Source organism: Aulostomus chinensis, chromosome 2 (genome assembly GCF_037954235.1).
Source record: "Aulostomus chinensis isolate RoL2024-O1b breed Wild chromosome 2, RoL_Achi_v1.0, whole genome shotgun sequence".
NCBI lineage: Eukaryota > Metazoa > Chordata > Actinopteri > Syngnathiformes > Aulostomidae > Aulostomus > Aulostomus chinensis.
Window position 1 is genome coordinate 32,122,577 of NC_141321.1, and position 21,620 is coordinate 32,144,196.

Genomic DNA, 21,620 nt, shown 5'->3' on the forward strand with positions numbered 1-21,620 from the left:
CCCCCCCCCTCCCATTGTTGTTAACATCATAGTCAAATTCAACGATTTCTCCAGAAACCACCGTTAAAAGTGAAGGTATAAAACCACTGAGCCGCTTCCAGCAAATATTTCCACTTTGCCACAGCAGAGGAAGTTATTTTGCCGTGTGTTCTACATTTATTTATCTGCCTGTGTGAAGTCTGATGACTGATATTGAAGAGACGCCACGGGCCGACGGAGGTGAGGTGTCACTGTTGAGTCCAGGTCTGACGCTTGACGTTAAGCAACGCTGTCATATTCAATGAGGATTGATTGTTTACGTGTTTGGGCTTTTGGTTTCAGCTCAGGATGAATGTGGGCCTTTTTTTTTTTTTTTTTTTTTTTTCCTTTGTTGCATTGTTTGTGAAAATTATGTTCACACAACCAATGGAAATGACTGCAAACCAACAATGAAACGACTTTTCTCTTCAAGCGATGCTTTCACGTCCTCACAGACCAGATCCTGGGTTATACTGGATGATGCATTTGACGTTTTTGTAAACAGACGTTTTGGACGGTGTCGCTGTGGTTAGCAGTCAGTCTCCATCAGCTTCAAGCTAAAATACCAGGCTGGCGTTTTCTGAAGTCACCAAGAAGTCAGGCAGGGAGGACAATCATCTCTGAGACACCTAACAGGCAAGTTCTGGGGTGAAGTAACGTTTTGAGGCAGAAGCGACCTCTGGCCCCTCCCCCCCCGAGGAGAGCTGGCTCTGTTGCTGGAGGTCCTCCTCATCCTCAACCTCCCACCTACCATCAGAACAATCTCCGGGCAGAGCCCTGAGGAAGAGGGCTGAGAGGGCTGTTCTGCAAATCTGAAGTTAAGGTCGAGTTTTTCTCTCCCGCGGTCGTAGCCTCCATCGTCGAGCTGATCTGCCCCCCCTAGGGCTCCGAGGCACCCCTGCTAGATCCCTCTGATTAGGCTAAATGGTCTCCCCCTGCTCGCTGGAGATCAGGGGTGGTTTGTGGGGTGGGGGAGGCGAGGTTCAGAAGGATAGATCGAAGGAGGAGAGTAAAACTTCGGTGTGTTAGGGAGACATTCAGCGAGTGAAATGAGGAAAAAAGACATCACTTCGGAAGGATATTCAGGATTGTTTGTAGCTCCACGTTCTTCCATTAACTGTCGTCAATCCCTCCTGTAAATCCATCTGGGGTTTAATATGCAGCTCGATATTGACTCATTTCTTAATAAATTCTAACTAATAATCTCAGTTTGCCATCCTGGTGGAGAACTCTAGACTCAGAAATTAGCAGCGGAGCCCTCAGGTTTGTCTTGTCGGGTTCTGGTGTGGGGGTCCTCACTGCCAGGAGAAGAGACGCCTGGCAGTGTGAGTGTGTGTGTGTGTGTGTGTGTGTGTGTGTGTGTGTGTGTGTGTGAGTGCGCGCGCACTCTCTGATCTGTGACCTGTAATGTAAACCCTCCCTCTTGTCTGCCTGCCTCTGCCTGCATGCTTCCCCCTCGTTCACCGTGCCCGTCTTCCTGTCTGCATCTGTGCCAGTACCTGTTGTGTGCGTGCGTGTCAGTTACCGCTGGGGGGGCCATTTGATCCAGCCGTGGCTCATGTTCGTGCGGAGCCCGCCGGAGAGTGGCGGAGGTCAGTCTCCTCCTCAACTCCCCTTTTTCATCCAATTTCTGTGGCTGCAGGCGGCCGCTCGCCACGCTTTTGTTGCCGGAGGTAATCTGTGAAGTGATCTTAATTATGGAGGTTCGGCCTGTTTTTCCTCTTCCCCTCCTTGCACCCCCCTCTCCTCCTCCTCTTTCTCTCTCTCTCCCTCTCTCTCTCTTTTCATTCTCTCTTCCTCTCTGTACACGCTTTTAATCAAACAGCGTAGTTAGCTGGTAATGAGGGCGAAGGGAGAAGCACGTGTGCTTCTGCTTACACATGCTGCGAGGCTTCGAGGAGGAGGAGGAGGAGGATGAAGAGAGGGAGGAAGGATGGGAAGACAAACAATTATACAGTTTCCATGACAGGTTTGTCAAGAAAATTATACAGCGGACCAGAATCTACAATTTATTTTGAATTCTGCCACATCTAAAGAGTGGAGGGTCTGAGAAGCAGTTTAATTACATTTATGATTAAAAGTCATTAAGATTAGATGAGCCGTATCTATACATCCTGCAAATATCATTACATTGTTAATTTTACTTTTGCTTTCTCCTCAAAAGAAACTGAAAAAGCCAGAAAAATCTAATTTATAATGGTTGGATGTTTTTCAATGATAATGCATTTTTAAAACACCTCATCATCCAGAAGAATCGGCTTGTTTTTATTTGTAAAAGGAAAAAAAAAAAAACCTAAAAAAAAAAAAAGGTGTTAACCTCTGAGGAGCTCTGAGGTGTTTAGAGACCTGGGGGGAGGGACGTAGGGGGGCTCTGGGGGGGTGAGATGGGATCCATTACACATAAACAGCAAGGCACTGATGAGATGATCCGACGAGGATTAGGCCGACAATCCTGATGGACACTGAAAAGGTGACCACACGGGGAGGGGCCTGTGTGTGTGCATGAAAAAGTGTGTGTGTGTGTGTGTGTGTGTGTGTGTGTGTGTGTGTGGCTTCTAGCAAATAGCATATGCCGTATAGCCTCATTATGATACACCCCCGCTCCCTCGTACCCCCTCCTAACACTGCCGCCGCTCTTTAAGGTCGCGCCGGGAGCCATTTCCAGGTCACAGCGAAGCCAAAGGGCAGCGGCGGGGCTGCGAATGCCAATCAAGTCAGAACCGCATCGCTTTTGTTGGCTTCATGTGTGAAATGGGTTGTTGTTGAGAACTGGAACCGGTGGGAATGTTGGAGGATCACCACGTACAGCCAGAGACTTAAGCTTCTGATGGTCATTAGTTCAGCAAAAAAACGTTCTTTTTCCAGCTCTGCTCAGTTTTATATCTGGAGTTTGATTTCTGCAGGTCCTGATTCGGAGGAACATTGGCTTCTCACTGTAGCAAGTTCTGCTTCTCTTCTTCAGCTGATGTCACGAGACGCATCAGCTACACCGGTCAGCAGATCAGTCGATTACTCCTTACCCAGACTGCCATCACGAGCAGTGCCGCCAAGCATGTGATCTTCTCACCTGTCTGTCTTTTAGCAGCATTACGTGAACTCTTGACACAACTTGGCGGAGGGGTGTAGCGCGGGGAAGGAAGAGCCCTTTGGATATTTCTTTGGGGGCGGATCTCTTGTAATATAGTGACAGCGTTTTGAATTTTTTATTATTTAATCAATCAAGCTGAATATTTTTGGGACTTTTGAAGGCATAAACTCAAACTTCTGGAAAGTTTGATGTGATTTTCTGAAAATGGTCATTGGGTTTATTGGGTCAACAGGAGCAAGAGCAGCGCTGTCGTAAAAGTTCCTGTCAGAGCGACTTCCCTTCCTCCAGAGGCTCAGGCCACGCCCCTCCATCACCTTTCAGGCCAGTCAGCCTCCTCCTGCTGACGCCAGTAAAAACACAACCTTCACTGCCGAGTTACCTCATGACGACTTGAACTTGGATTCATTTGAATTTATTTTGAGATATCCAACATTTCCCCAGCGAGCGTCGCGACCACAGACGGCTTTTTAACGAGCAGAAACATCAGAAGACCTTTCTGGGGTCGGATACTTTGCATTTCCAATTATTGTTAGAATTATATTATTGAATTTGTCGAAAGTGGGAACAACAAAGCCCTTCAGCACAAGTGCACAGAATGTTGGGACAAGTTGTATACATCCCTCTGCGTGTGTGTGTGTGTGTGTGTGTTACAGTGAGTCTGCTAATTCCTTTGGGGTCAAGGGGAGGGGCCAGGGTTAAATGGTGTGACAGAAGAGGTCAACAGTGATTAGCTGCCATCTGAGCTAATAGCTGGATGCTGAAGAGGAGAAGAGACGGGAGGAAGAGGAGGAAAGATTTTTGCATTTGAAATCACGGAATGTTTGTGTGTCAACTTGCCCAACCCCCCCAACGCCAACCCCCCCCCCACCCCTTGCACTCCCCCCGCTGCCCCCTCCTTCCCCCATGTCCTTATATTATTAAAGGTTGCCTCCGTGCTTAAGTAAGGCAAAGCAGATGGCCCTTTTCATAAATCATGCTTATAAGATGATTATAGGCATCGCCGCCCACCATTCTCCCTTCGCTTACCGTAGCCTGCCGCGCCCGCTGGTCTGCCTGCTCTTTAAAAAACAAAACAAAACTACAGCTGATTTTATTTCACCGACCAGTCGCCGCAGTTCGAACCTTGAAAGGTGACAAGTCAAGAAAGGGAAAAATGCAGCGATGAGATTACTTCCCCCGCCTCCTCCTCCTCCTTCAGACTCCCTCTGTTACCCCCCACTTGTTCTGTTCCTGAGCTCAAAGTTGCTCCGAACAGGATGTTAAATATATAGCGCGGGGAGAGAGGAAGAAGAGGAGTGAAGGAGGCGTGTTGCATTATATCTGTGCCGTTGCGCTATTCCTTGATGTATGCGCCATGTCAGACAGTCATTGTCTCCTGGGTAAAGAATGATAGTTCAAATACCTAGCATCTCTCCCCTGGTGCTCCAAATGCTCGCCTTTGAAGTTTTTATAATCCATCTGTCATCTGCGAGCAGGGAGGGCACATGTTCTGTACCACTCAATTACCAAATTCTCTTTTTGCCAGCTACAATGAGACAGGAAGCAAATAATATGGGCGACCCTGAAAAAAGAGAGGGAGAGAGAGAGGGGGGGGTATAGAAAGAGAGAGAAAGAGGGGAGGAATTGCTTGAAATCCTGCTTTCCTGGCTTTCTCACGCACTTGATTGTGTCCCCTCGCTGCCTCTCATAACAGGAGAACAAAGCCTGTTTGTTGTGGGTGGAATGCCTAAAATGCTTCCTACTGTTACAATTATGAAGAATTTGATTGAATGTGTATTGTTTCAAGGGCTTAGTGATTTGGATCATTTTTTAAAAAGTGCCTTACAATGTTGCTCTGCTCCCCCACCAGCGATAATAACCAGTCACCTAATCAAATTCCATTTGATATCAACATAATATTTCTTAAACGGGGCGGCGGATGTTGTGAATGGCTAGCGTGAGAGTTAAAGAAAAAAAGAAGAAGAAGTGTTATGATGATACATAATTCATTACCGACGCTTAAAGACGCATTCTGAATGGCTTTTTGTCAGCGTCTGGATGGAGAATCTAATGAAGTTTGCTGCAGTTCTTGGTGTTAAAATCATCTTTAATTGGTGAGCACTTTGTTGTGCGTCTCTTTAAAGCCGCACCAGAAAAACTTCAGATAACCGTCTGAAAAATAACAACAGCAGCGGTTGCAAATTACGCCGCCGCAACACATTTCATTTACATACGCCACAGGCCTCTTTTAAGGCGTCTACCTTTTTAATTCTTTTTCATATTTTACACTCAATACAAAACAATAAAAGCCTCAGATCTCGGTGTCTGTTTCCTCGTTTACATCGAAACCCCCCACCTGCCCAAGCCCCCCCCCCCACCCCCCAGCCGCCACCCGAAAGCATCCTTGCTGGAAAGAAGATGAAAAGATTGTTTGGAGAAACTCGAAAGGAAATTTGACATTCTTTGGTTGCCTCTGAAACTTCCAATATTCCGCCGTAATTGTTTCATACACACTATATATCTTCATTTGGAGGGAACGCGGGAGATGAAGAACACGTCGGCTTCTTTCTTCCTGAATAAAAGGCAGCAGAACCCATCTGGTTGGGTGATCCAGGGCTGGCCCTCTCGCGCTCATCGCTGAAATAATACTCCCTCTAATGACTCCCACATATTCTGAAATCTCCCTTTTGAAATTGGTCTTGGCAGATTATTTGCAGGTACTTGAGTTGCATCTGTTTGCAATTTTGCAAATGTGGAAGACTTTAATGTTGGGCAGGGACAAGGAGCAGAGAAGAGGCTATTTTAATCCCTGGGATAAGACCAGCTGTCAGTGTGAACGGGCCCGGCCAGTGTCCTGCACCTGGACCCAAGCTATGACTTCTTTAGCCCGCTGACATGATGCTGGTCTATACTGGTGCCGCGTGAGTCCTGGTCCGTCATCTGTAGATGCTGGGTATGTTTGAGCAGTGCTGGTGCCATTTTGGGCCTGATGGTGGTGTTAGCAGGGTAGTGTGACTGTAGTCATACTCCGAACCTGAAGCGATGCAGTTTGCTTTGAGCTACCATCAAAGTGCTGGAGGGTGACTGCGCATACGGCTGGAAGAAGACATGAACGCGTGGGTTATACCAGACGATGCGGTCGTTAACAGGTATTTCTGGCCAGGTCTGCTGTTAGCTGGCAGTCACCGTTAGCTTCCATGTGCGTGGCTGGCCCTTCCTGCATGCTGGAGTCAAGAGGAGGTAACCCAGGAGACAACAGAACCTCAGTTCCAGACTTACTTGTGAGCACATTTGCGTGAAATTTTGTTTGGGTGTCCGTGAAGACCCAGTTGCTCGTGTGTAGGAGTGGGAAGCCGGCTGTGTCCTGGTCGCCGCTCTGCCACCTCCTCTGATTGGTCGAGGTGCCTGCAAAGTGGGTGGAGCAACAAACAGGACAGCTCGGTCGGGTGAATCGGGGAGGAACACGGTGGGGAAAAGACCAAAAGAATTTAAAAAGGAAGCCCCTCTCACGATAATGTGGGAAAACGAAATAATGTAAAAGCCATGTCGTTTCTCTGCTTAACTTTGGACAGGCAGAAGTGATGTCAGACCTGTTGCGTCAGGTCACAGTGTTGTACATGGAAGTGTGTATTCCTGCCTGATTCCAGCTTGTGTGTCAGTCAAGGCCTGTATCTCCAGGGCCGCTGCTGATCGGCCTCTCACAGTGTTTCCTCTCATCCTGTATCACGGCCCAGAAATCCCCTCCCACCCTGGAGTTTGTCAGGTATTTGTATTGTCCGGGATCAAGTACAGTGATCAGCGAAAACAAACCAAAGCTGAAATGATTGTGACTTCAGTACTTATTATTTCTACCATGTGGCGAGCAGCTGACCAGCTTAAGCCTCCCCCCCCTCCCTCTGCTCTTTAAAACTGTAATAAGGTGCCCTATTGTCCTATGGCGGCGTGTACCGGGGCCACAGCCGAGCCCACCCAGCTGACAGTAATTGCATAGGTGGTTACAATTACATTAATTACATATTTCATCAACTCTGTTTATCCAGCCGTACAATAAAGAAGAAGCCGAAATGTTTTACTCTGTATTTTGTTTTGGCATTTCTCCCCCCCCCCCCCCTTCCCCACCGCTCCACTTTTCCTCCTCCCCCCTCCCTGCTATTTTTTTGTGGTTGTTTTATTAGTAGCAAGGGGAGGGGAGGTGCCAGAAGAGGAATTATGCTGAAAGTGTATGCCTTGCAACTTTTCCCCTCCCTGTTGGAAATGTTTATTTGAACAGTAAGCTCATGATTTGAATATTTGTAATCCATGCTTAAATTTACAGACCAGATGAACTTTTTGGCACAGAATGGCAACCATAAGTAGGATTTTCAGAAAAGCTTTACAAAATTTTAAGCCATGTGCAAGGCTTATATAATTTACAAGGGGAGGGGGGGTGCACAAATAAAACAGTCTCTGTCTTATTTACTTTTACACGCTCAAAAAAAAAAAAAAGAAAGAAGAGAAAATCATATCGATGTATATATCTACTTTGAGACATAAAAATAGCCCCCGGGGCACTTGAGTCGCTCTCCTGTGTGAGATGTAAATGAGCGGGCTTCATATTGACTTGTGCCGGCTGGTATGCCACCCATCTCGAAGGCTGGGTGGTGGGTGGGTCGGCCTGGCGAGTGGCAGAGCGGCAGCAGAGGCAGCGAGGGGTCGCTGAGGCGAGCGGGAAAGCAAAAGGAAGGCTTTCTTAAATGATGCTAATCAGTCCGGAGGGGCCTGGACCTCTCTGCTTCATCAGACCGCTGTAATTCAGATGTGCTGAGAACCTGGAATTAAATGTGTCACTGTGAGGCGTGTGTGTGTGTGTGTGTGTGTGTTTGTCTATGGATGTGTGTGTGTGCAGGGGGTGTTTAGGGGTTAAGTAGAACCAAATTAGTCGATGGGGGAACTAGCAGCAGCAGTAGCTTTCTGTGTGGCTACTTCTTCTCGGTGAATGTCAAGATGATTTAGCTGCTCTTCTGCTCACCGTCTGTCTCTGAGCACTGGCCCTCCAATCACTGCTCCGGGCTGTCTGTTTTGTGTCTCTCTCTCTGTGCAACAAATGAATATTAAATCTGCACTGGGCGACTTCACACACTGGCGAGAGGTCTGAAATATGAGGACATGGAAGCCCAGAAATCCTGCACGGTGACATCAGTAAACTCTTCCTCCGTGGTGTCTGCTGATGTTTGGAGGAAGATTAATGCTTCTGATTTGCTGCTGTCTGAATTTCACATCTGAAAAATCCATTGATAGAACATTAATGTAAATGAAATCTTGTGGATGGGAGTTTGAACTCACGGGGACAAGTTTAGGAACTCAGCAGGACAAGAACTCGCCCTGAAGGAAATACGTTTGTTTGTGTCTGGGACATTAAGGTTTGATACCCATGTGCTCGTTCTCCTGTGTGAGCTGAAAAAGGTGTCTGTCTGCATTGTCTCTCTCGCCAGCAAATTGTGTGCGTGTATGTGTTCCTGCTAACATATTGCATGTGTGTGTTGGGTGGGAGGTGAGGGGGTGCAAATGTGTGTGTCTGTGTGTGCGCACAGGGACGCCAGTTGGGCTAACAGCTGAATCATGGCTCAGCCGCTGCCCCTCGTAGTCCTTGGCAGTTAGCGGTGTGAAAAAGCCTTCTCTTTGAGGGCATTATATAGATTAATATGCTGTGCCTCAGGCGGAGACACACACACCTCGCCAGGGAGGGATCCTGACCGTGTGTGTGTGTGTGTGTGTGGTGAAGAATTGGAGGACTAGACACACGTAGGATTGTGGAGGTTTAATTGTGTGCGCATGTGAACCATTGATTTTTATTTTTGAATGATTTTTGGATATTTAACCGAGATGCTATCGTGCTATAAATAACAATTTTAATTGTAAATAACTCACAAGGACGTGAAAAGTTTTTACAGGTATGTGATTATACCTGCTTTACTGCTTCGACTCAGAAATGCAACTGAATTCACAGAGTGCATTCTTGCTTTATGCCTCATTAAACGGCGAGTCTCTCTGCAGTAAATACTTTGAGAAAAAGGTGAAATCGCTTGCCTCTTGTGTGCGAGTGTTTAAAGAGACTGCTGGTTTGAAGCATCTATCTGAATGTAGGTTTTTTTTAGACAGCTCAATTAAATGTCTTTACACAGCAGAATGGAAACCTCAGGTGTCTGCAGGGAGTTGAAGGCTTTCCATATACGTGTCTCTAGACATCTAGATGTATAGATTTTCTTTTCTTAATTAGAGCACTGTTTAAGGGGCCTGGTGACCTTTAAGGACAATGTGTTCCCATAAACATTTGTATGATCTTTTAGGAAAAATGATGCATAATTTTTCATGCGTTAATCCCGCAACTGTCCAACAACCCGAGCTGATCAGCGCGCCGGCGCAAACCCCTTCAGCCTCAAGCTTAATACTTTTATTGGCATTGTTACATGCAGTTTTGGTCAGGTTAAGGCAAAAAAACAAAACAAAAAACAAAAAACTTGCTGGGTCGAGGGAGACCTATCATGGTTTAGTTTCTAATGAAAGTAATGAAGTTTAATGTCCTGCTGTCTTCCTCAAACATCTGGTTTAGTTTCTAGAAGCATTGCTGCAAATGTCAGGAGTTCTCACTGAGAACACGCGGCTCCGTCCCCAGGAAGGCCGACGCAAATTTTCAAACATCTTACTAAGAGACGTGGTTTTATCACCAGAGCGACGGCTGCAAAGGTCCCCATGTCTCACTCCCGCCTCACGATCACGTGGTTACATCGGTTAGTTCCTGTTCGTTACTTTTTGTTTCGGTGTGGGAGCGAAGGATGCCCCCTCCTCACCCGCTAACGTCAGGTCAAGGTGTCGCCGCAGTGGTCACCAGTCAAGACCGAAAGAAACAAAGGCCTCAACCGCTGCAAGCAAAGACAGAGAAGAACATCAGCAGCAAACGCGGGAGCAGGAACCTGGTACCAGCAACCGCTGGAACTTGTGTGGCCTCCTTTCTTGCTGTCTTGGTTTTCATGACATTTTCTTGCCTCCTCTGCTTGGCGCTCCTCTCTGTGCCCGTTTGCTGAGGCGAGGTTTTTCCTTATCGGGTTTTTAGTGCATTCCATTCAAGATTAGGCACATCTGTTGTTTTGTGTACGTTGGGGTGCATGTGACTGTGAGCTCTGAGATCATTCCGTGTTCTGCCTCTTTGACATGTTCTCTGTATTTGCATAGTCTTGGGACACGCGTGTAGATGCTCATATGCATATACGCCCATTTCTGTTTGGGAGCATGCACGGCTCTCCAGCCAGCGGTCTAAATAACCTACTTTTGTCTGACAACGGCATCAGTCGTGGAGGTGCACATATGCAGAAAGCTATTTGGAAAGGCCTCCTCGTAGCTGTCAGCTTTTATTATGCGCTGAGGTGTCATGTTTGTTAGGAAGCTGAGTGCAGATGGCAGAGTGGAAGAAATGGATCACTAATTTTAACAATGATTAATGAACAGAGATGGAAAATGAATTACATCGGACTATTGGAGGCAAGGAATATTTTCTCTGAAAATGTTAACTTCGGCTGCCAGGCAGCCGGCCGTGTTGTGGGAGTATATTGAGGTGGGGGAGGGTGTGTGTGTGTGTGTGTTTGTGTGTGTGCGCTCATGTGTTTGTGTGTTCACTAAGGTGTATTTTTTTTCTCTGCATCTTTTGTAGAATCAACACTTCGCTGCTCTTGCCTATTACTTTACTGTTCGCCTGCTTAAACACTGCTGCCTTAATACATATTACCCCCCCTCACACACACACACACACACACACACACACACACACACACACACACACACACACACTCTTTAATAAGGTAAACACAGGAAAGGTTAGACTGTTTTCACTACTCTGCACTCCACTTTGATATCAGATCCCAGATGCTGTTGGGGAGCGTTTGCTGTGATACTTCACTCTAGTAGAACAATTATCATCCTGCCTTTGAACATGAGCATTGTTATGTCTTTAAATAAGTTATGATCATCAAAAAGCAACAGACTTAGACGGTAATAATTTAATTTTCAAAGCAAACAGGCAACTCAAAAATCAATCATATGCATGTACACGTATGTACAGTATATATGCATATATATATATATATATATACATATATATATATATATGCATATATATATATATATATGCATATATATATATGTGCATATATTGTTCTTATCGTTTTGAATGGAAACTTTCAAAGAAGTAGTCTCTTTTATATCACTATCATGTGATTTGCTGATGATAAACTACCTGGTGAGGTTTCTATTAAGGTCCTTGTAATAGGCTTTGATTAATTATTAGGGAATAAGACCCCCAAAAGCATAAGAAAGTGGTTATCAATGTTAATCAGGCATTTTTATTACCGTATTTTCCGCACTATAAGGCGCATCTGATTATAAGGCGCACGAATGGCCTATTTTAAAACCTTTTTCATCTATAGGGCGCACCGCTATATAAGGCGCATAAATGTAAACGACTGTAGTGGCTGGGGTTGCGTTATGCATCCACTAGATGGAGCTGCGCTAAAGGGAACGTCAACAAAACGGTCAGATAAGTCAGTCGGTCAAACGATATTAATAGAATACAAACCAACGTTCTGACAACTCCGTTCACTCCCAAAACAAGTTGGTGCATTCACAAAGGTGGAGGGGAACTTTTCCCTGATTCAGAAACAGTCTGATACCGCTACGGTAAATCAAACGTTCGTGCAATCACAACATAGTAACTCTCGAAATAGTGCAAATAACAATAACTAAGTAACTCAACGTTGTTCAAACGTTAATGTCCATATTCACAATGTCTCCCAGCCTCGTTCAGTTGTCAACACGTGGAAGAAACACATAAAGCTCCCTCTTTCAGTTCATTCCTCCTCCACGAATCCATCAAATATTCCTCTTCAGTGTCCGAGTTGAACAGTTGCGCGAGTACGGCATCCAACGTGCCCGGTTCTGTCTCGTCAAAGTCGTTATTATCCGAGTCAGTGTTGCTGTTGTTGTCAGGCAGTTCAGTGACAATACCGTTTTTACCGCTGTTACTTCGGCGACGCCCCCTGACTACGGTAGCCATAATTAACCAATATTCATCCATACATAAGGCGCATCGGATTATAAGGCGCACTGTCAGTTTTTGAGAAAATTCGAGGTTTTTGGGTGCGCCTTATAGTGTGGAAAATACGGTAAATATTTATCAACTGCTAACAAATGCAGGATTAAACAAAACAGCTATGAAAACACACATCGTTTTATCAATACACCCTGGCTTATAGAGCCCATATAACCCCTCAGTCAATGCACATCCAGGTCTGATACATTTTCATCACGTTATGTGTGAAGTATTGCAATATATGGTAGTAAAAGCGTGTATCATGGTGTGTGTCGCCCTTCCAGCCCTGTAGGTGTGACAGTTGTCTAGACCTGCCTTTGAGAGCGTTCTACCACTCACAGCTTCACAATTAAATCATACAAAAGCAGTAAAGTTGGATGGTGATGTTTGAATTTATGGCAGCCAGGTGAGGCGATAGACTGTGCGTCGACTAATCAGCGGTGACACCCCGGTAACAACATATTCACGTGAGAGGCAACAGGAAGAGTCGCAACATGTTTACCTTTCACACCTTAGACGACAATATAAAACACCAGCGTGACATTCCTCATCACCTGTGATCTGAGAGCAGCTCCTTGTAGTTTTCCCACTTTTCCCAACAGCTTTTCACAAAAGGCAACCTGTCTCTCTCTTTGCCCCCCTTCCCCCTAACACACACGCACACACACTATAACCCCTCGCTTGTGTTCCTGTCGAGGTTTATCTGGTGGGTGGTTGGTGCAACTTGGTTTAATAGGTAGATGCAAACTATTTTGAATGTAATTAAGGGCCTGATGGGAGAGAGAACAACTTCTGGCAACATGGTGTGTGGTGTGTGTGCATGCGTGTGTGTGTGTGTGTGTGTGTGTGTGTGTGTGTGTGTGTGTGTGTGAATGAGAGAAGAGATCTCAGGTTACAGTAGCATATGCTAAGCACTCAGAAAACATACACAATGCCTTTGGTGAACAAGGTAGTCGGTATGCCCTTGGGAGCCAATTTAGATTGTGACTTAAGGCAACGTTGTGGCTTTGTGTGTGTGTGTGTGTGTGTGTGTGTGTGTGTGTGTGTGTGTGTGTGCGCGTGCGTGCTGTATGTGAGTTTTACTCTTGACGCTCCATTGAAACAGTAGTGGTGGGTAGATCTGGGTGGCCCTCCTGCAGACCCTCCACATCTGTGCTGCCCGCCCCAGCAGGGCTGAAGCAGCGCTGCTACTCCACATCTACAACAACCATGACAAACAGTCGGTCTGCTCTGCCGGTCCGATCCTTAAGTAATAATTTGCGGCATTACCAACTGCAGAAAGCCAAAGAAAACGAGGTGATTGACAGGTGATCTTTGGGTGGCGCACACACACACACACACACACACACAAAAACACACACACAAAAACACACCACAGCAATGAACATTTACTACAAAGGATGGAAGGTAAATATACAAAACCGAGATCTTGCCGATTACCATCTAAGTAAACTGCAATAGATTTAAGCAAACGTTTGAAATGTCACAAAAAATGAAATGTAAATCAGGAGCAATTTAGTCAGGCGCGTCGCAACGGTTAAATTAGCTTCTTCAACACAGAAGCTCTGCAACTTTTTCCTGCTCGGTTCGTCTGAATCTCTCTGAGGCCTCAAGGTGAACGCTACTTTAAATGGGAGTGGCCGTCTTTCACATACTTTGTGTCAGCGTGATTATTTTTCTGGCGGGAAGCGGCAGGGCTTCAAGGCTGGATCAGATATCATCCTCCGCTGTGCTGCCGAGGCTCCTCTCACCGGTTTTGGCTCGTAAGAACAAAGCTTCCTGTTTTTTTTGTTTTGTTTTGTTTTTTTTAAAGCCCCAACTCTGTATTTTAACTGTCTGAAATGATAAACCTCAGTATGAGTCCCAGTCGGCCGCCCCCCCCCCCTTCAACTGGATATTAAAGTGTCAAGTTATTTAAAAAAAAAAAAAAATCAAATAAAAAAGTAAGAACTTGATATACACAAGCAATTACAGTTCATCCCTTTTGTCACGTCCTCACAGGAAGAGTAAAGATGCAGGAGATTTAGCAGCGATTTATTTTCTGTTGCTAATGTTGCAAACTTGTCAAGCCTCAAATGTGGATGACTGTAAATTTCCTGATTATAAAAAAAAAGCAATTATTAATATGTCAGCGTTCCTTTTGTGTGCCTTCATCGGCCCAGAAATATACAAACCCGTTATGCTAACCTAAACTGCTAACCTGTTGTCGCAGTTGAGGCTAACCTGTGATGCTAACGTGAAGCGAAACTGGTGCGCTATCGTCTGAACATACAAAGGAGATGAAATGGAGTGAAATCATTTATTATCAATAACCTGAAGCAACAGCATCAAGGGCCAAAACAACAATCGATGTCAGCAAGAGGAGCAGATGAAGCCAAAAAAGTATTTAATGAAGCTAACGCCCTGAAAGAAAATGGAAAACAGAGAAAAAGAGAAAGGTTCCTACTGTCTCAGGGATAGTTACAAAAAATGAAATTCCAAATACACAAATGTGTGAAGTACTTATCTGACAGTAGAATTCTGCACGGAGGATTTTTGTAGTCCAGCAGTTAGCACCACCAGGTTGAACTGCATTTCCTCCGTACGTTTTTTTTGGGGGGGGGGGGGGGGGGGGGGCGTTTGTTTGTTTTTGACTGCACGTTTTTGTTTTGTTTTTCTAGTTTGCCGCGCGTTTCATTTGAGCTGCACATGAGCTGTAAAACTGATGAAAGTTAGTCTGTTGACTTGCTGGTGTTTGTCTGGGTTTGGGTTTGTCCTCCTCAACTTCTGCACACTCCCACCTCTCGGCCACCGTGTAGACGGGTCCGCGACGGGTGACGACAATCCTGTCACTAAGTTACATAACTTGTAATGCAAAACTCTGTGTCACTTCACAACTCAGGTCTTAGGGTCCAAATGGGACTCAAAAACAGGAATCAAAGCTCGGTCCCTGGTCTCAAAGTCGGTCCCCCTCACGTGCTTTGCTCCTACTTTCTCACTACACAGAGGCAGATAGTTTGTCCTCAGGGACAATTAATAATACTGAGCTGAAAATACAGGACACTTTTTTGGTGCCTTCATTCATCAATCTGTCTTCTCTGGTGAGAACAGTTTAGAAAAACTGTTCACTTCACAGATATTCAAGTGCTTTCCGCTTCATTAAACTGTGTGCAATAAATACACTGTGGAAATAAGAAGAAATCACTTTCATCTTATGTGCAGCAATTGAAAAAGCCTGCTAGTTTTTAAGGATCTTAATCTTAATTTTGTTCTTGGGATTTTAGACAGCTCAATTAAATTTCTTTAAGCAACAGAATGGAAACGTGTCTAGAGACAGAAGATGAGGAAATATTGAGCAAAGCGAAGGCTCGTGGCCTCGGCATGCGAGTGTCTGCGGGGGCTTCTGAGGGAGGTTTATGGGGCTGCTGACCTCGGGGGGTCCCTGGCTGACCTCAAGGGGTCTCTGGCTGACTTACCATCACACACCATCTTGCTTCACCACAGTTAGCTCTTAGCTCAGGCTGAAGCTGAGCCAATATCCCAAGAAACAAAAATGCCACAGCTACAAATGCAACTGGGAAACTATCAAAAAATTAAATGCAAATCAGAATATAAGAAACAGATGAATGAGCTTCTTCAACCCAGAATCTGACAACTTTTCTCAGTTTTTTTTTTCTTCTGCTGAATCTCTGAGGCCTAAAAGGTGAACGCTACTTTAATGGGAGTGGTGGTCTTTTACTTCACATACTTTGTGCCGGCGTGATTATTTTTCTGGCGGGAAGCGACAGGGCTTCAAGGCTGGATCAGATATCTTCCTCTGTTGTGCTGCGTCTGCTCCTCTCTCCGTTTTCTACTTATGAGAACAAAGCTTCCTGTTTTTTTTAACTCTGTATTTTAACTGTCTGAAATGATAAACCTCCATATGAGTCCCTCGTCTACAACTGGATATTACAGTGTCAAATTAAAAAGTAATACAAATAATCAAAAAAAAGTAAGAGATTGATATACACAAGTAATTACAGTTCTTATATTTGTTAGATTACTCATGTCTTCACAGGAAGTGCTGAGGAAAAATAAAGACGCGGGAGGGGTTTTGGGGAGGGGGAGCACATAATATTTTAATGTGTATTTCTCTTCTGTTGCAAACTTGTCAAGCTTCAATTGTGGATGACTGTAAATTTCCTGGTGTGTGTGTGTGTGTGTGTGTGTGTGTGTGCGTGCGTGCTCTTTGTTTACAGGCTTGTGTTGTCCCACCTTCTGTGGAGCTGTCGGCGCTCTTCCTGACATCCGGCGTTCGTTGGAGCAGCGGCAGTCGCCCAGGTACGATCACACCGATTGATCACGAAAAAAAAAAGGGGAGGATATTAAAGGTGTCTGTCACACTTAAACACCCACACGCCTTTTGTTTCCATTTAAACTCCTGTTTATCCAGGCAAAATCAATTGAGCGTGCACTTGTTAAGCAGCGGCATGCTTCTCAGTCACACTGCCGGGACTCTCATACCTGGGGGCTGGCCTGTGGAGCTGTTGGGGGGGTCTCTCAGGAGTTATTGGGAAGGCAGGCAACACCTCCATCCTTCCATCCGGACTGATCATTTGAAAAGATCCGGCTTCTATCACAGCCAGCATGAATACGCCCACGTGTTCACTCGTCTGTCTTCTTATATTATCAACCTTTTATTTTGTCGTGAAAATGTGGAGTTTGTGGTCTCTCTTCTGCTCCAGATTTACTCCAAAGACAGCGGCTAATGTGTGTGGAGGGGCTGCACGTTTGTCACTGAAGCATCGTCATCAACAAGTCACGCTCCTTCGGTTTTGTCAAAGCAGAGCCCCTCCCCCCGCTAAAGTTGTCGCTGCAACCACACAACTTAAAAGAACGACGAGCTAAAGACATTGTACCAATCCACTCTGTCCATGAAGGAGAGGGGTTCCAAAACTACGCGTTTGCTTGACACACAAAAACAATGTTTTCCTGTCACAGATTTATTCGTCCTTCTTCATCCCCCCTCCAGGGTGAGCGTGGCACTCCAGTTCAACCCTCCTGTGTTCTCAGGCAGCACTGTGACTGTCCTCCATGCTGCTTTCACTGCACTAGCAAAGACTGTACACAAGATGCTACACTCGATGCTATTTGGACACCGTACTCTGCTTTTCTGGTGTGCAATGGATTCAATTTAAGGAGCTAATCACTAATTCCTGCATTTTTTCGTGTCACAACATCAGGATTTCTTTTCGTTTAAAGGCCCTGTGATGTCAGCGTTACTGGTTTCTGCATATTTGTGAGTTTATGGTAAAATAATGAAGCACATGTCGCAGGTATTGAGTGGCACTTCGGCTGAACGTGCACCACTCCCCCTGCTCGCTGGAGCACGTGCACCGGAGACTTGAGGTGCTGTCCGGTTCAGCCTGGAACTTCTGATTCCCCCGTTGTAAATTTCAAACTGGAACCCTCAGGAGGTCTCGCTCAGAATGTTGAGGTATATGAAGTTCTGAGGCAGTCTAGACCCCCCTCCCATGTTGTCAGACAGCCAGGAAGCCGTCACTTCCTGTCTCTGTAGCTCAGGGAGACAATTAGCAAACAGAGGTGACATGGTAAACAGGTGCAAGCCATTATTCCTGGAGCTGGAGGAGCGTGGCAACCCCATCTCTCACGCTGATGGGCTGTTATAGTGTGTGTGTGTGTGTGTGTGTGTGTGTGTGTGTGTGTGTGTGTGTGTGTGAGGTTCATGTCAGCTCAGTTGTCTGTAATCAGTGTGGCATCATCATCACCGTCATCATCACTATCGTTGTCGTACTCGCTGGAGACTTTTGTCCTTCTAAAATTCTGTGGCCTTAAATCTATATATTTCTCTTCAACATGGCTCCTATTTGTTTCCCTCCATAATTACTCACCCGCTCTTCATTTAATTCATAATAGACCGTCATCCTGAGAGGCGGCTTCCTGGGAAACACAGACACAGGGAGGAGGGGGTTTGTAAAAATTGATTGCTTGTAAAGTGCTAATCAATGGAAACCTTTTCTCTTGAAGCTGGGAAATTCATGTTATAACATTTATTGAAAAAGATTCAGAGCAGCGGGTATTAAACATATATGGCAGCTGTCCTCTTCAGTACAAGCGCCGTTAAAGGCCGCTCTCAATTATCCTCCTGCGCTCAGAAGTCGACTCGGAAAATGAAATTAACTGCAAATGTAACCTTCTGATATTTTCTCTTGAGTATCAGATTTCATGCTCCGCACTCTCATATTCACACCTTGATAACAGCAACAATAATAATAATGCCACTAATAATAATAATAAATACACAATGCTGCATCTCTCCCGTCAAACGGCATTCTTGCAACGGTCTGTTGTTTGGAACACATTTCGCCGGCTGTAGTTTTATAAATCAAATATAGCGCGGGTGACTCATGTCGTTTTGGCTTGTGTCATATTGGAGGTATGTGCTGCAGATTTCCCTCATATTGGAAGCAGAGCTAACACATGCTCCCCTTGACGTATTCTCACACCATTTCTCTCACACACACACACGCTTACTCACACAGATGACTTATATAGAAAGGGATTGTAAATAGATCGACATGCACGCGCAGATGAGCATTTACAAATTTGACGCACCGTGTTGGTAAAAGAGTGCTGTTGCTGAGTGAGAAGTGAGCAAGTGTCACTGACTCGTTGCTGCTCAGGTTATTTTCTGTTCAGTTCCACCTCGAAGGCAAATACTCAGGGTTACTATATTGGTTTAAGTAGTTAGTAGTTCACTTAAAAAAATCCGTATTTCAAAATGTATTTTCATTGACCAAAACAAATGTGTACTACTGGAAGTTCAAATAAGCATCGCAACTTGAGTGTGAGTGAGCAAACATCAGGTCGCGTCACGTGTTTCCAAATGAGGTTCTCAACCCTGCCCAGGTTGGCCCCGGTGTTTTAATGTTTGTATGATGCGGTGTTTAGTTACTCTTGTCTCATATGATGTCATTATTAATCTCTGTACCTTCTACACTTTGAGTTTTAAAAGCTGATGCTACGGTTCTTCCCCGGCCTGCCGATGAGATGTAGCTCTTAAGCTAGCTCTGGGACGCTCCCTGCTAAACACACAAGCAAACAAATAACCAGCTCTGCATGTCGGAAAAGGTTCCAATATGAATTGGAGATGAATTCAGGAGGTTGAGAGACGGTGGATCTCGACTGATCTACATTATCTGTACGCAAGGAGCTCCTCAGGCGGTGCGGAAGGACATCAGCAGGTTCACAAGAGAGGAATCATTGTCTGACGGGGGCTGATGAGCCGCTTATTTCCTGAGCTAACTTCCCCTCACACACTTCCCTCATCACCTGCAGGTCAGGAGAAAGGGTGCAGCAGACGACCCGTCACGTGATGGAGGAAGTGGGGGTGCTCTCCGGAGGGGGCGGAGCAAATGACCAGAGAGTTGGGAGTACAAAAAAATTTGATCAAAAGAAAAAACTGGCAAAAAGAACAAGTAACACAGAATCAAGTGGACCAAAAATGTAGAAGGTAGAATATGCAGCTAGTGACAGATCCACTCCTTTGTCTTTATACAGATTGAAGAAGAAAAATGATTGCTCCTGAATATTTGAGAGTTTAAAAAGGCACGAACCTTCCTTCCTTTTGGAAATCTAGATTATGAAGAACACGATTGGCTCCTGACTGATGGCAAAATGTACACTCACCAGTCGCCTCTGCTAAGCGATGTCATGTAGTGGAGCAACTCACGTGATGTCTGAATGGAGATGCTCGGTAGCGAACGCTGTACATTTGGCCCACATTTAGGAGTCTGGACTTTATTTAGTTACTTTAGCTACGACCAGAAGTAGACAGTTCGGGGGATGAGGGCAGAGACAAACGTGAGGCGGTGGGCGTAGAGGGGTCAGCATCCCCGTAGCTGCCTCTTCAGTGCTGTTGGGTGGGATTGTGGCCGCTGCGTGCTACTCTACCCCGCTGGTATAAATAAGACATGATTGGCATCACAGCAGAAAAAACCCTCTATCTTCCTCGCTCTCTCTCTCTTTATCTCTCTCTCTCTCTCTATCTGACAGCCTTCATTTGCTGGAGGAGTGGCAGACTTGGTGGGAGTTAATGATTATAATTATTTAGCTTTTTTTTTTTTTTTTTTTTTTTTTTACATTGTGGGATAATTATTTAAGAGGTTTGTGTAGTCATCGTTGTAATCAGTAAAGAGAGATTACAGAAAATCCGCATGCCAACAGATGGCACTTGGCTGTTGTTGTTGCTTCATATTAAAGCCAGTGTGGCATGCTGGGTAGCAGGCGGGTGGGCAGGAGCGACGGGACCGTCAGAGGAAGGCTGGATTGTAAAAAGTGATCATAAATCAATTTATCGTATCACTCCATCCGAGAGGAGGCAAAGCGGTGCAGACCAGGGTGGTGGGGTTTTAGGGACATGGTGGGAGTTGGTGGTGGATTCACAAAAAAGCTCTTGAACACAGCGCACAGTATTTAACCAGAGACGGCCTGACCCCCGTGACTTTATCTATTAACACCACAGTGTGCTGCCATAGTCGTTGACACGCAACCCAATTTACAAAGACTGTCAGCGTTTGTTAGCTTTGCTCCTCGGGGACACTGAGGACCACTTCATTCACCTCCTGGGGTTTTGAGCGAATGCCACTTTTTTTTCCTGCAAATCTACACTTGCACATTATCTCTGTTTTCGTGTGTATTTCTATTCACGTAAACTACAATGAGCGAGAGAAAGAAAGAGATAAATACAAAGTGAGGCGAGGGCACTTGTTATCCAGGGTCGGGGAGCAGGAGGAACACCAAGGCCACTGGCCTACATTCCTGACTAATTGTATAATTGGAAAAGCTCTCCAAATGAGCAAGCAAGAACCCCCCCCCCCCCCCAAACCACCCTCGCTAACCACCCCTACCCCCACACTCACTTAACACCCCCCACACTCGCACACATGCACACCCTTCAAAGCAATTCACAAAAGAGCATTTTGGGAATAATAATAATTTCAAAAAGTGTCTATTATTAATCCCACACACTAGCAGCATGGCGGCAGCTAGTCTGGTTTGCACAATAGGGCGTGACACCCACTGAAACACCATCCCCCACCCCCCCCACCACCACCCATGAACACAAACGCCTTCTTACTCTCACCCACATTCTGATATCTGTTGCTAGATTAAGTTTAGAGTGGAGGATGTGAAATAAATGAGTAAAAATACTTTTTTTGTGTCTTAAATCGGGTCTAAACTGCTCCGCTAACTCAGTTGTGTGAGCGACTTGCTTGTCTGCAATATAAATCCAAAGTTCGTGATGCATGTCTCGGCTTCCTTTCCGGCTAGTTACAATTTTCAATATAAAAAGCTTCGGACGCTGCGGGGCTAGGAGCAGTTGTTTAGGTTAGCAACGACGCTAACTCAGCATGTACGGACTCAAACGCTGTGACT

The 21,620-nt window shown here is 45.4% G+C and overlaps 1 protein-coding gene across 5 annotated transcripts in view; it reads left to right on the forward strand.

Annotated features, from left to right (window-relative positions):
• Nucleotides 1–21,620, forward strand: part of znf536 (zinc finger protein 536) — a 248,000-nt gene that overhangs the window by 13,319 nt on the left and 213,061 nt on the right. For all 5 annotated transcript variants that reach the window (XM_086190368.1, XM_086190411.1, XM_086190387.1 and 2 more), the window contains exon 2: nt 16,421–16,502. The gene's annotated coding sequence lies outside the window, so the exon portion shown is untranslated. The remainder of the gene's footprint in view (nt 1–16,420; nt 16,503–21,620) is intronic.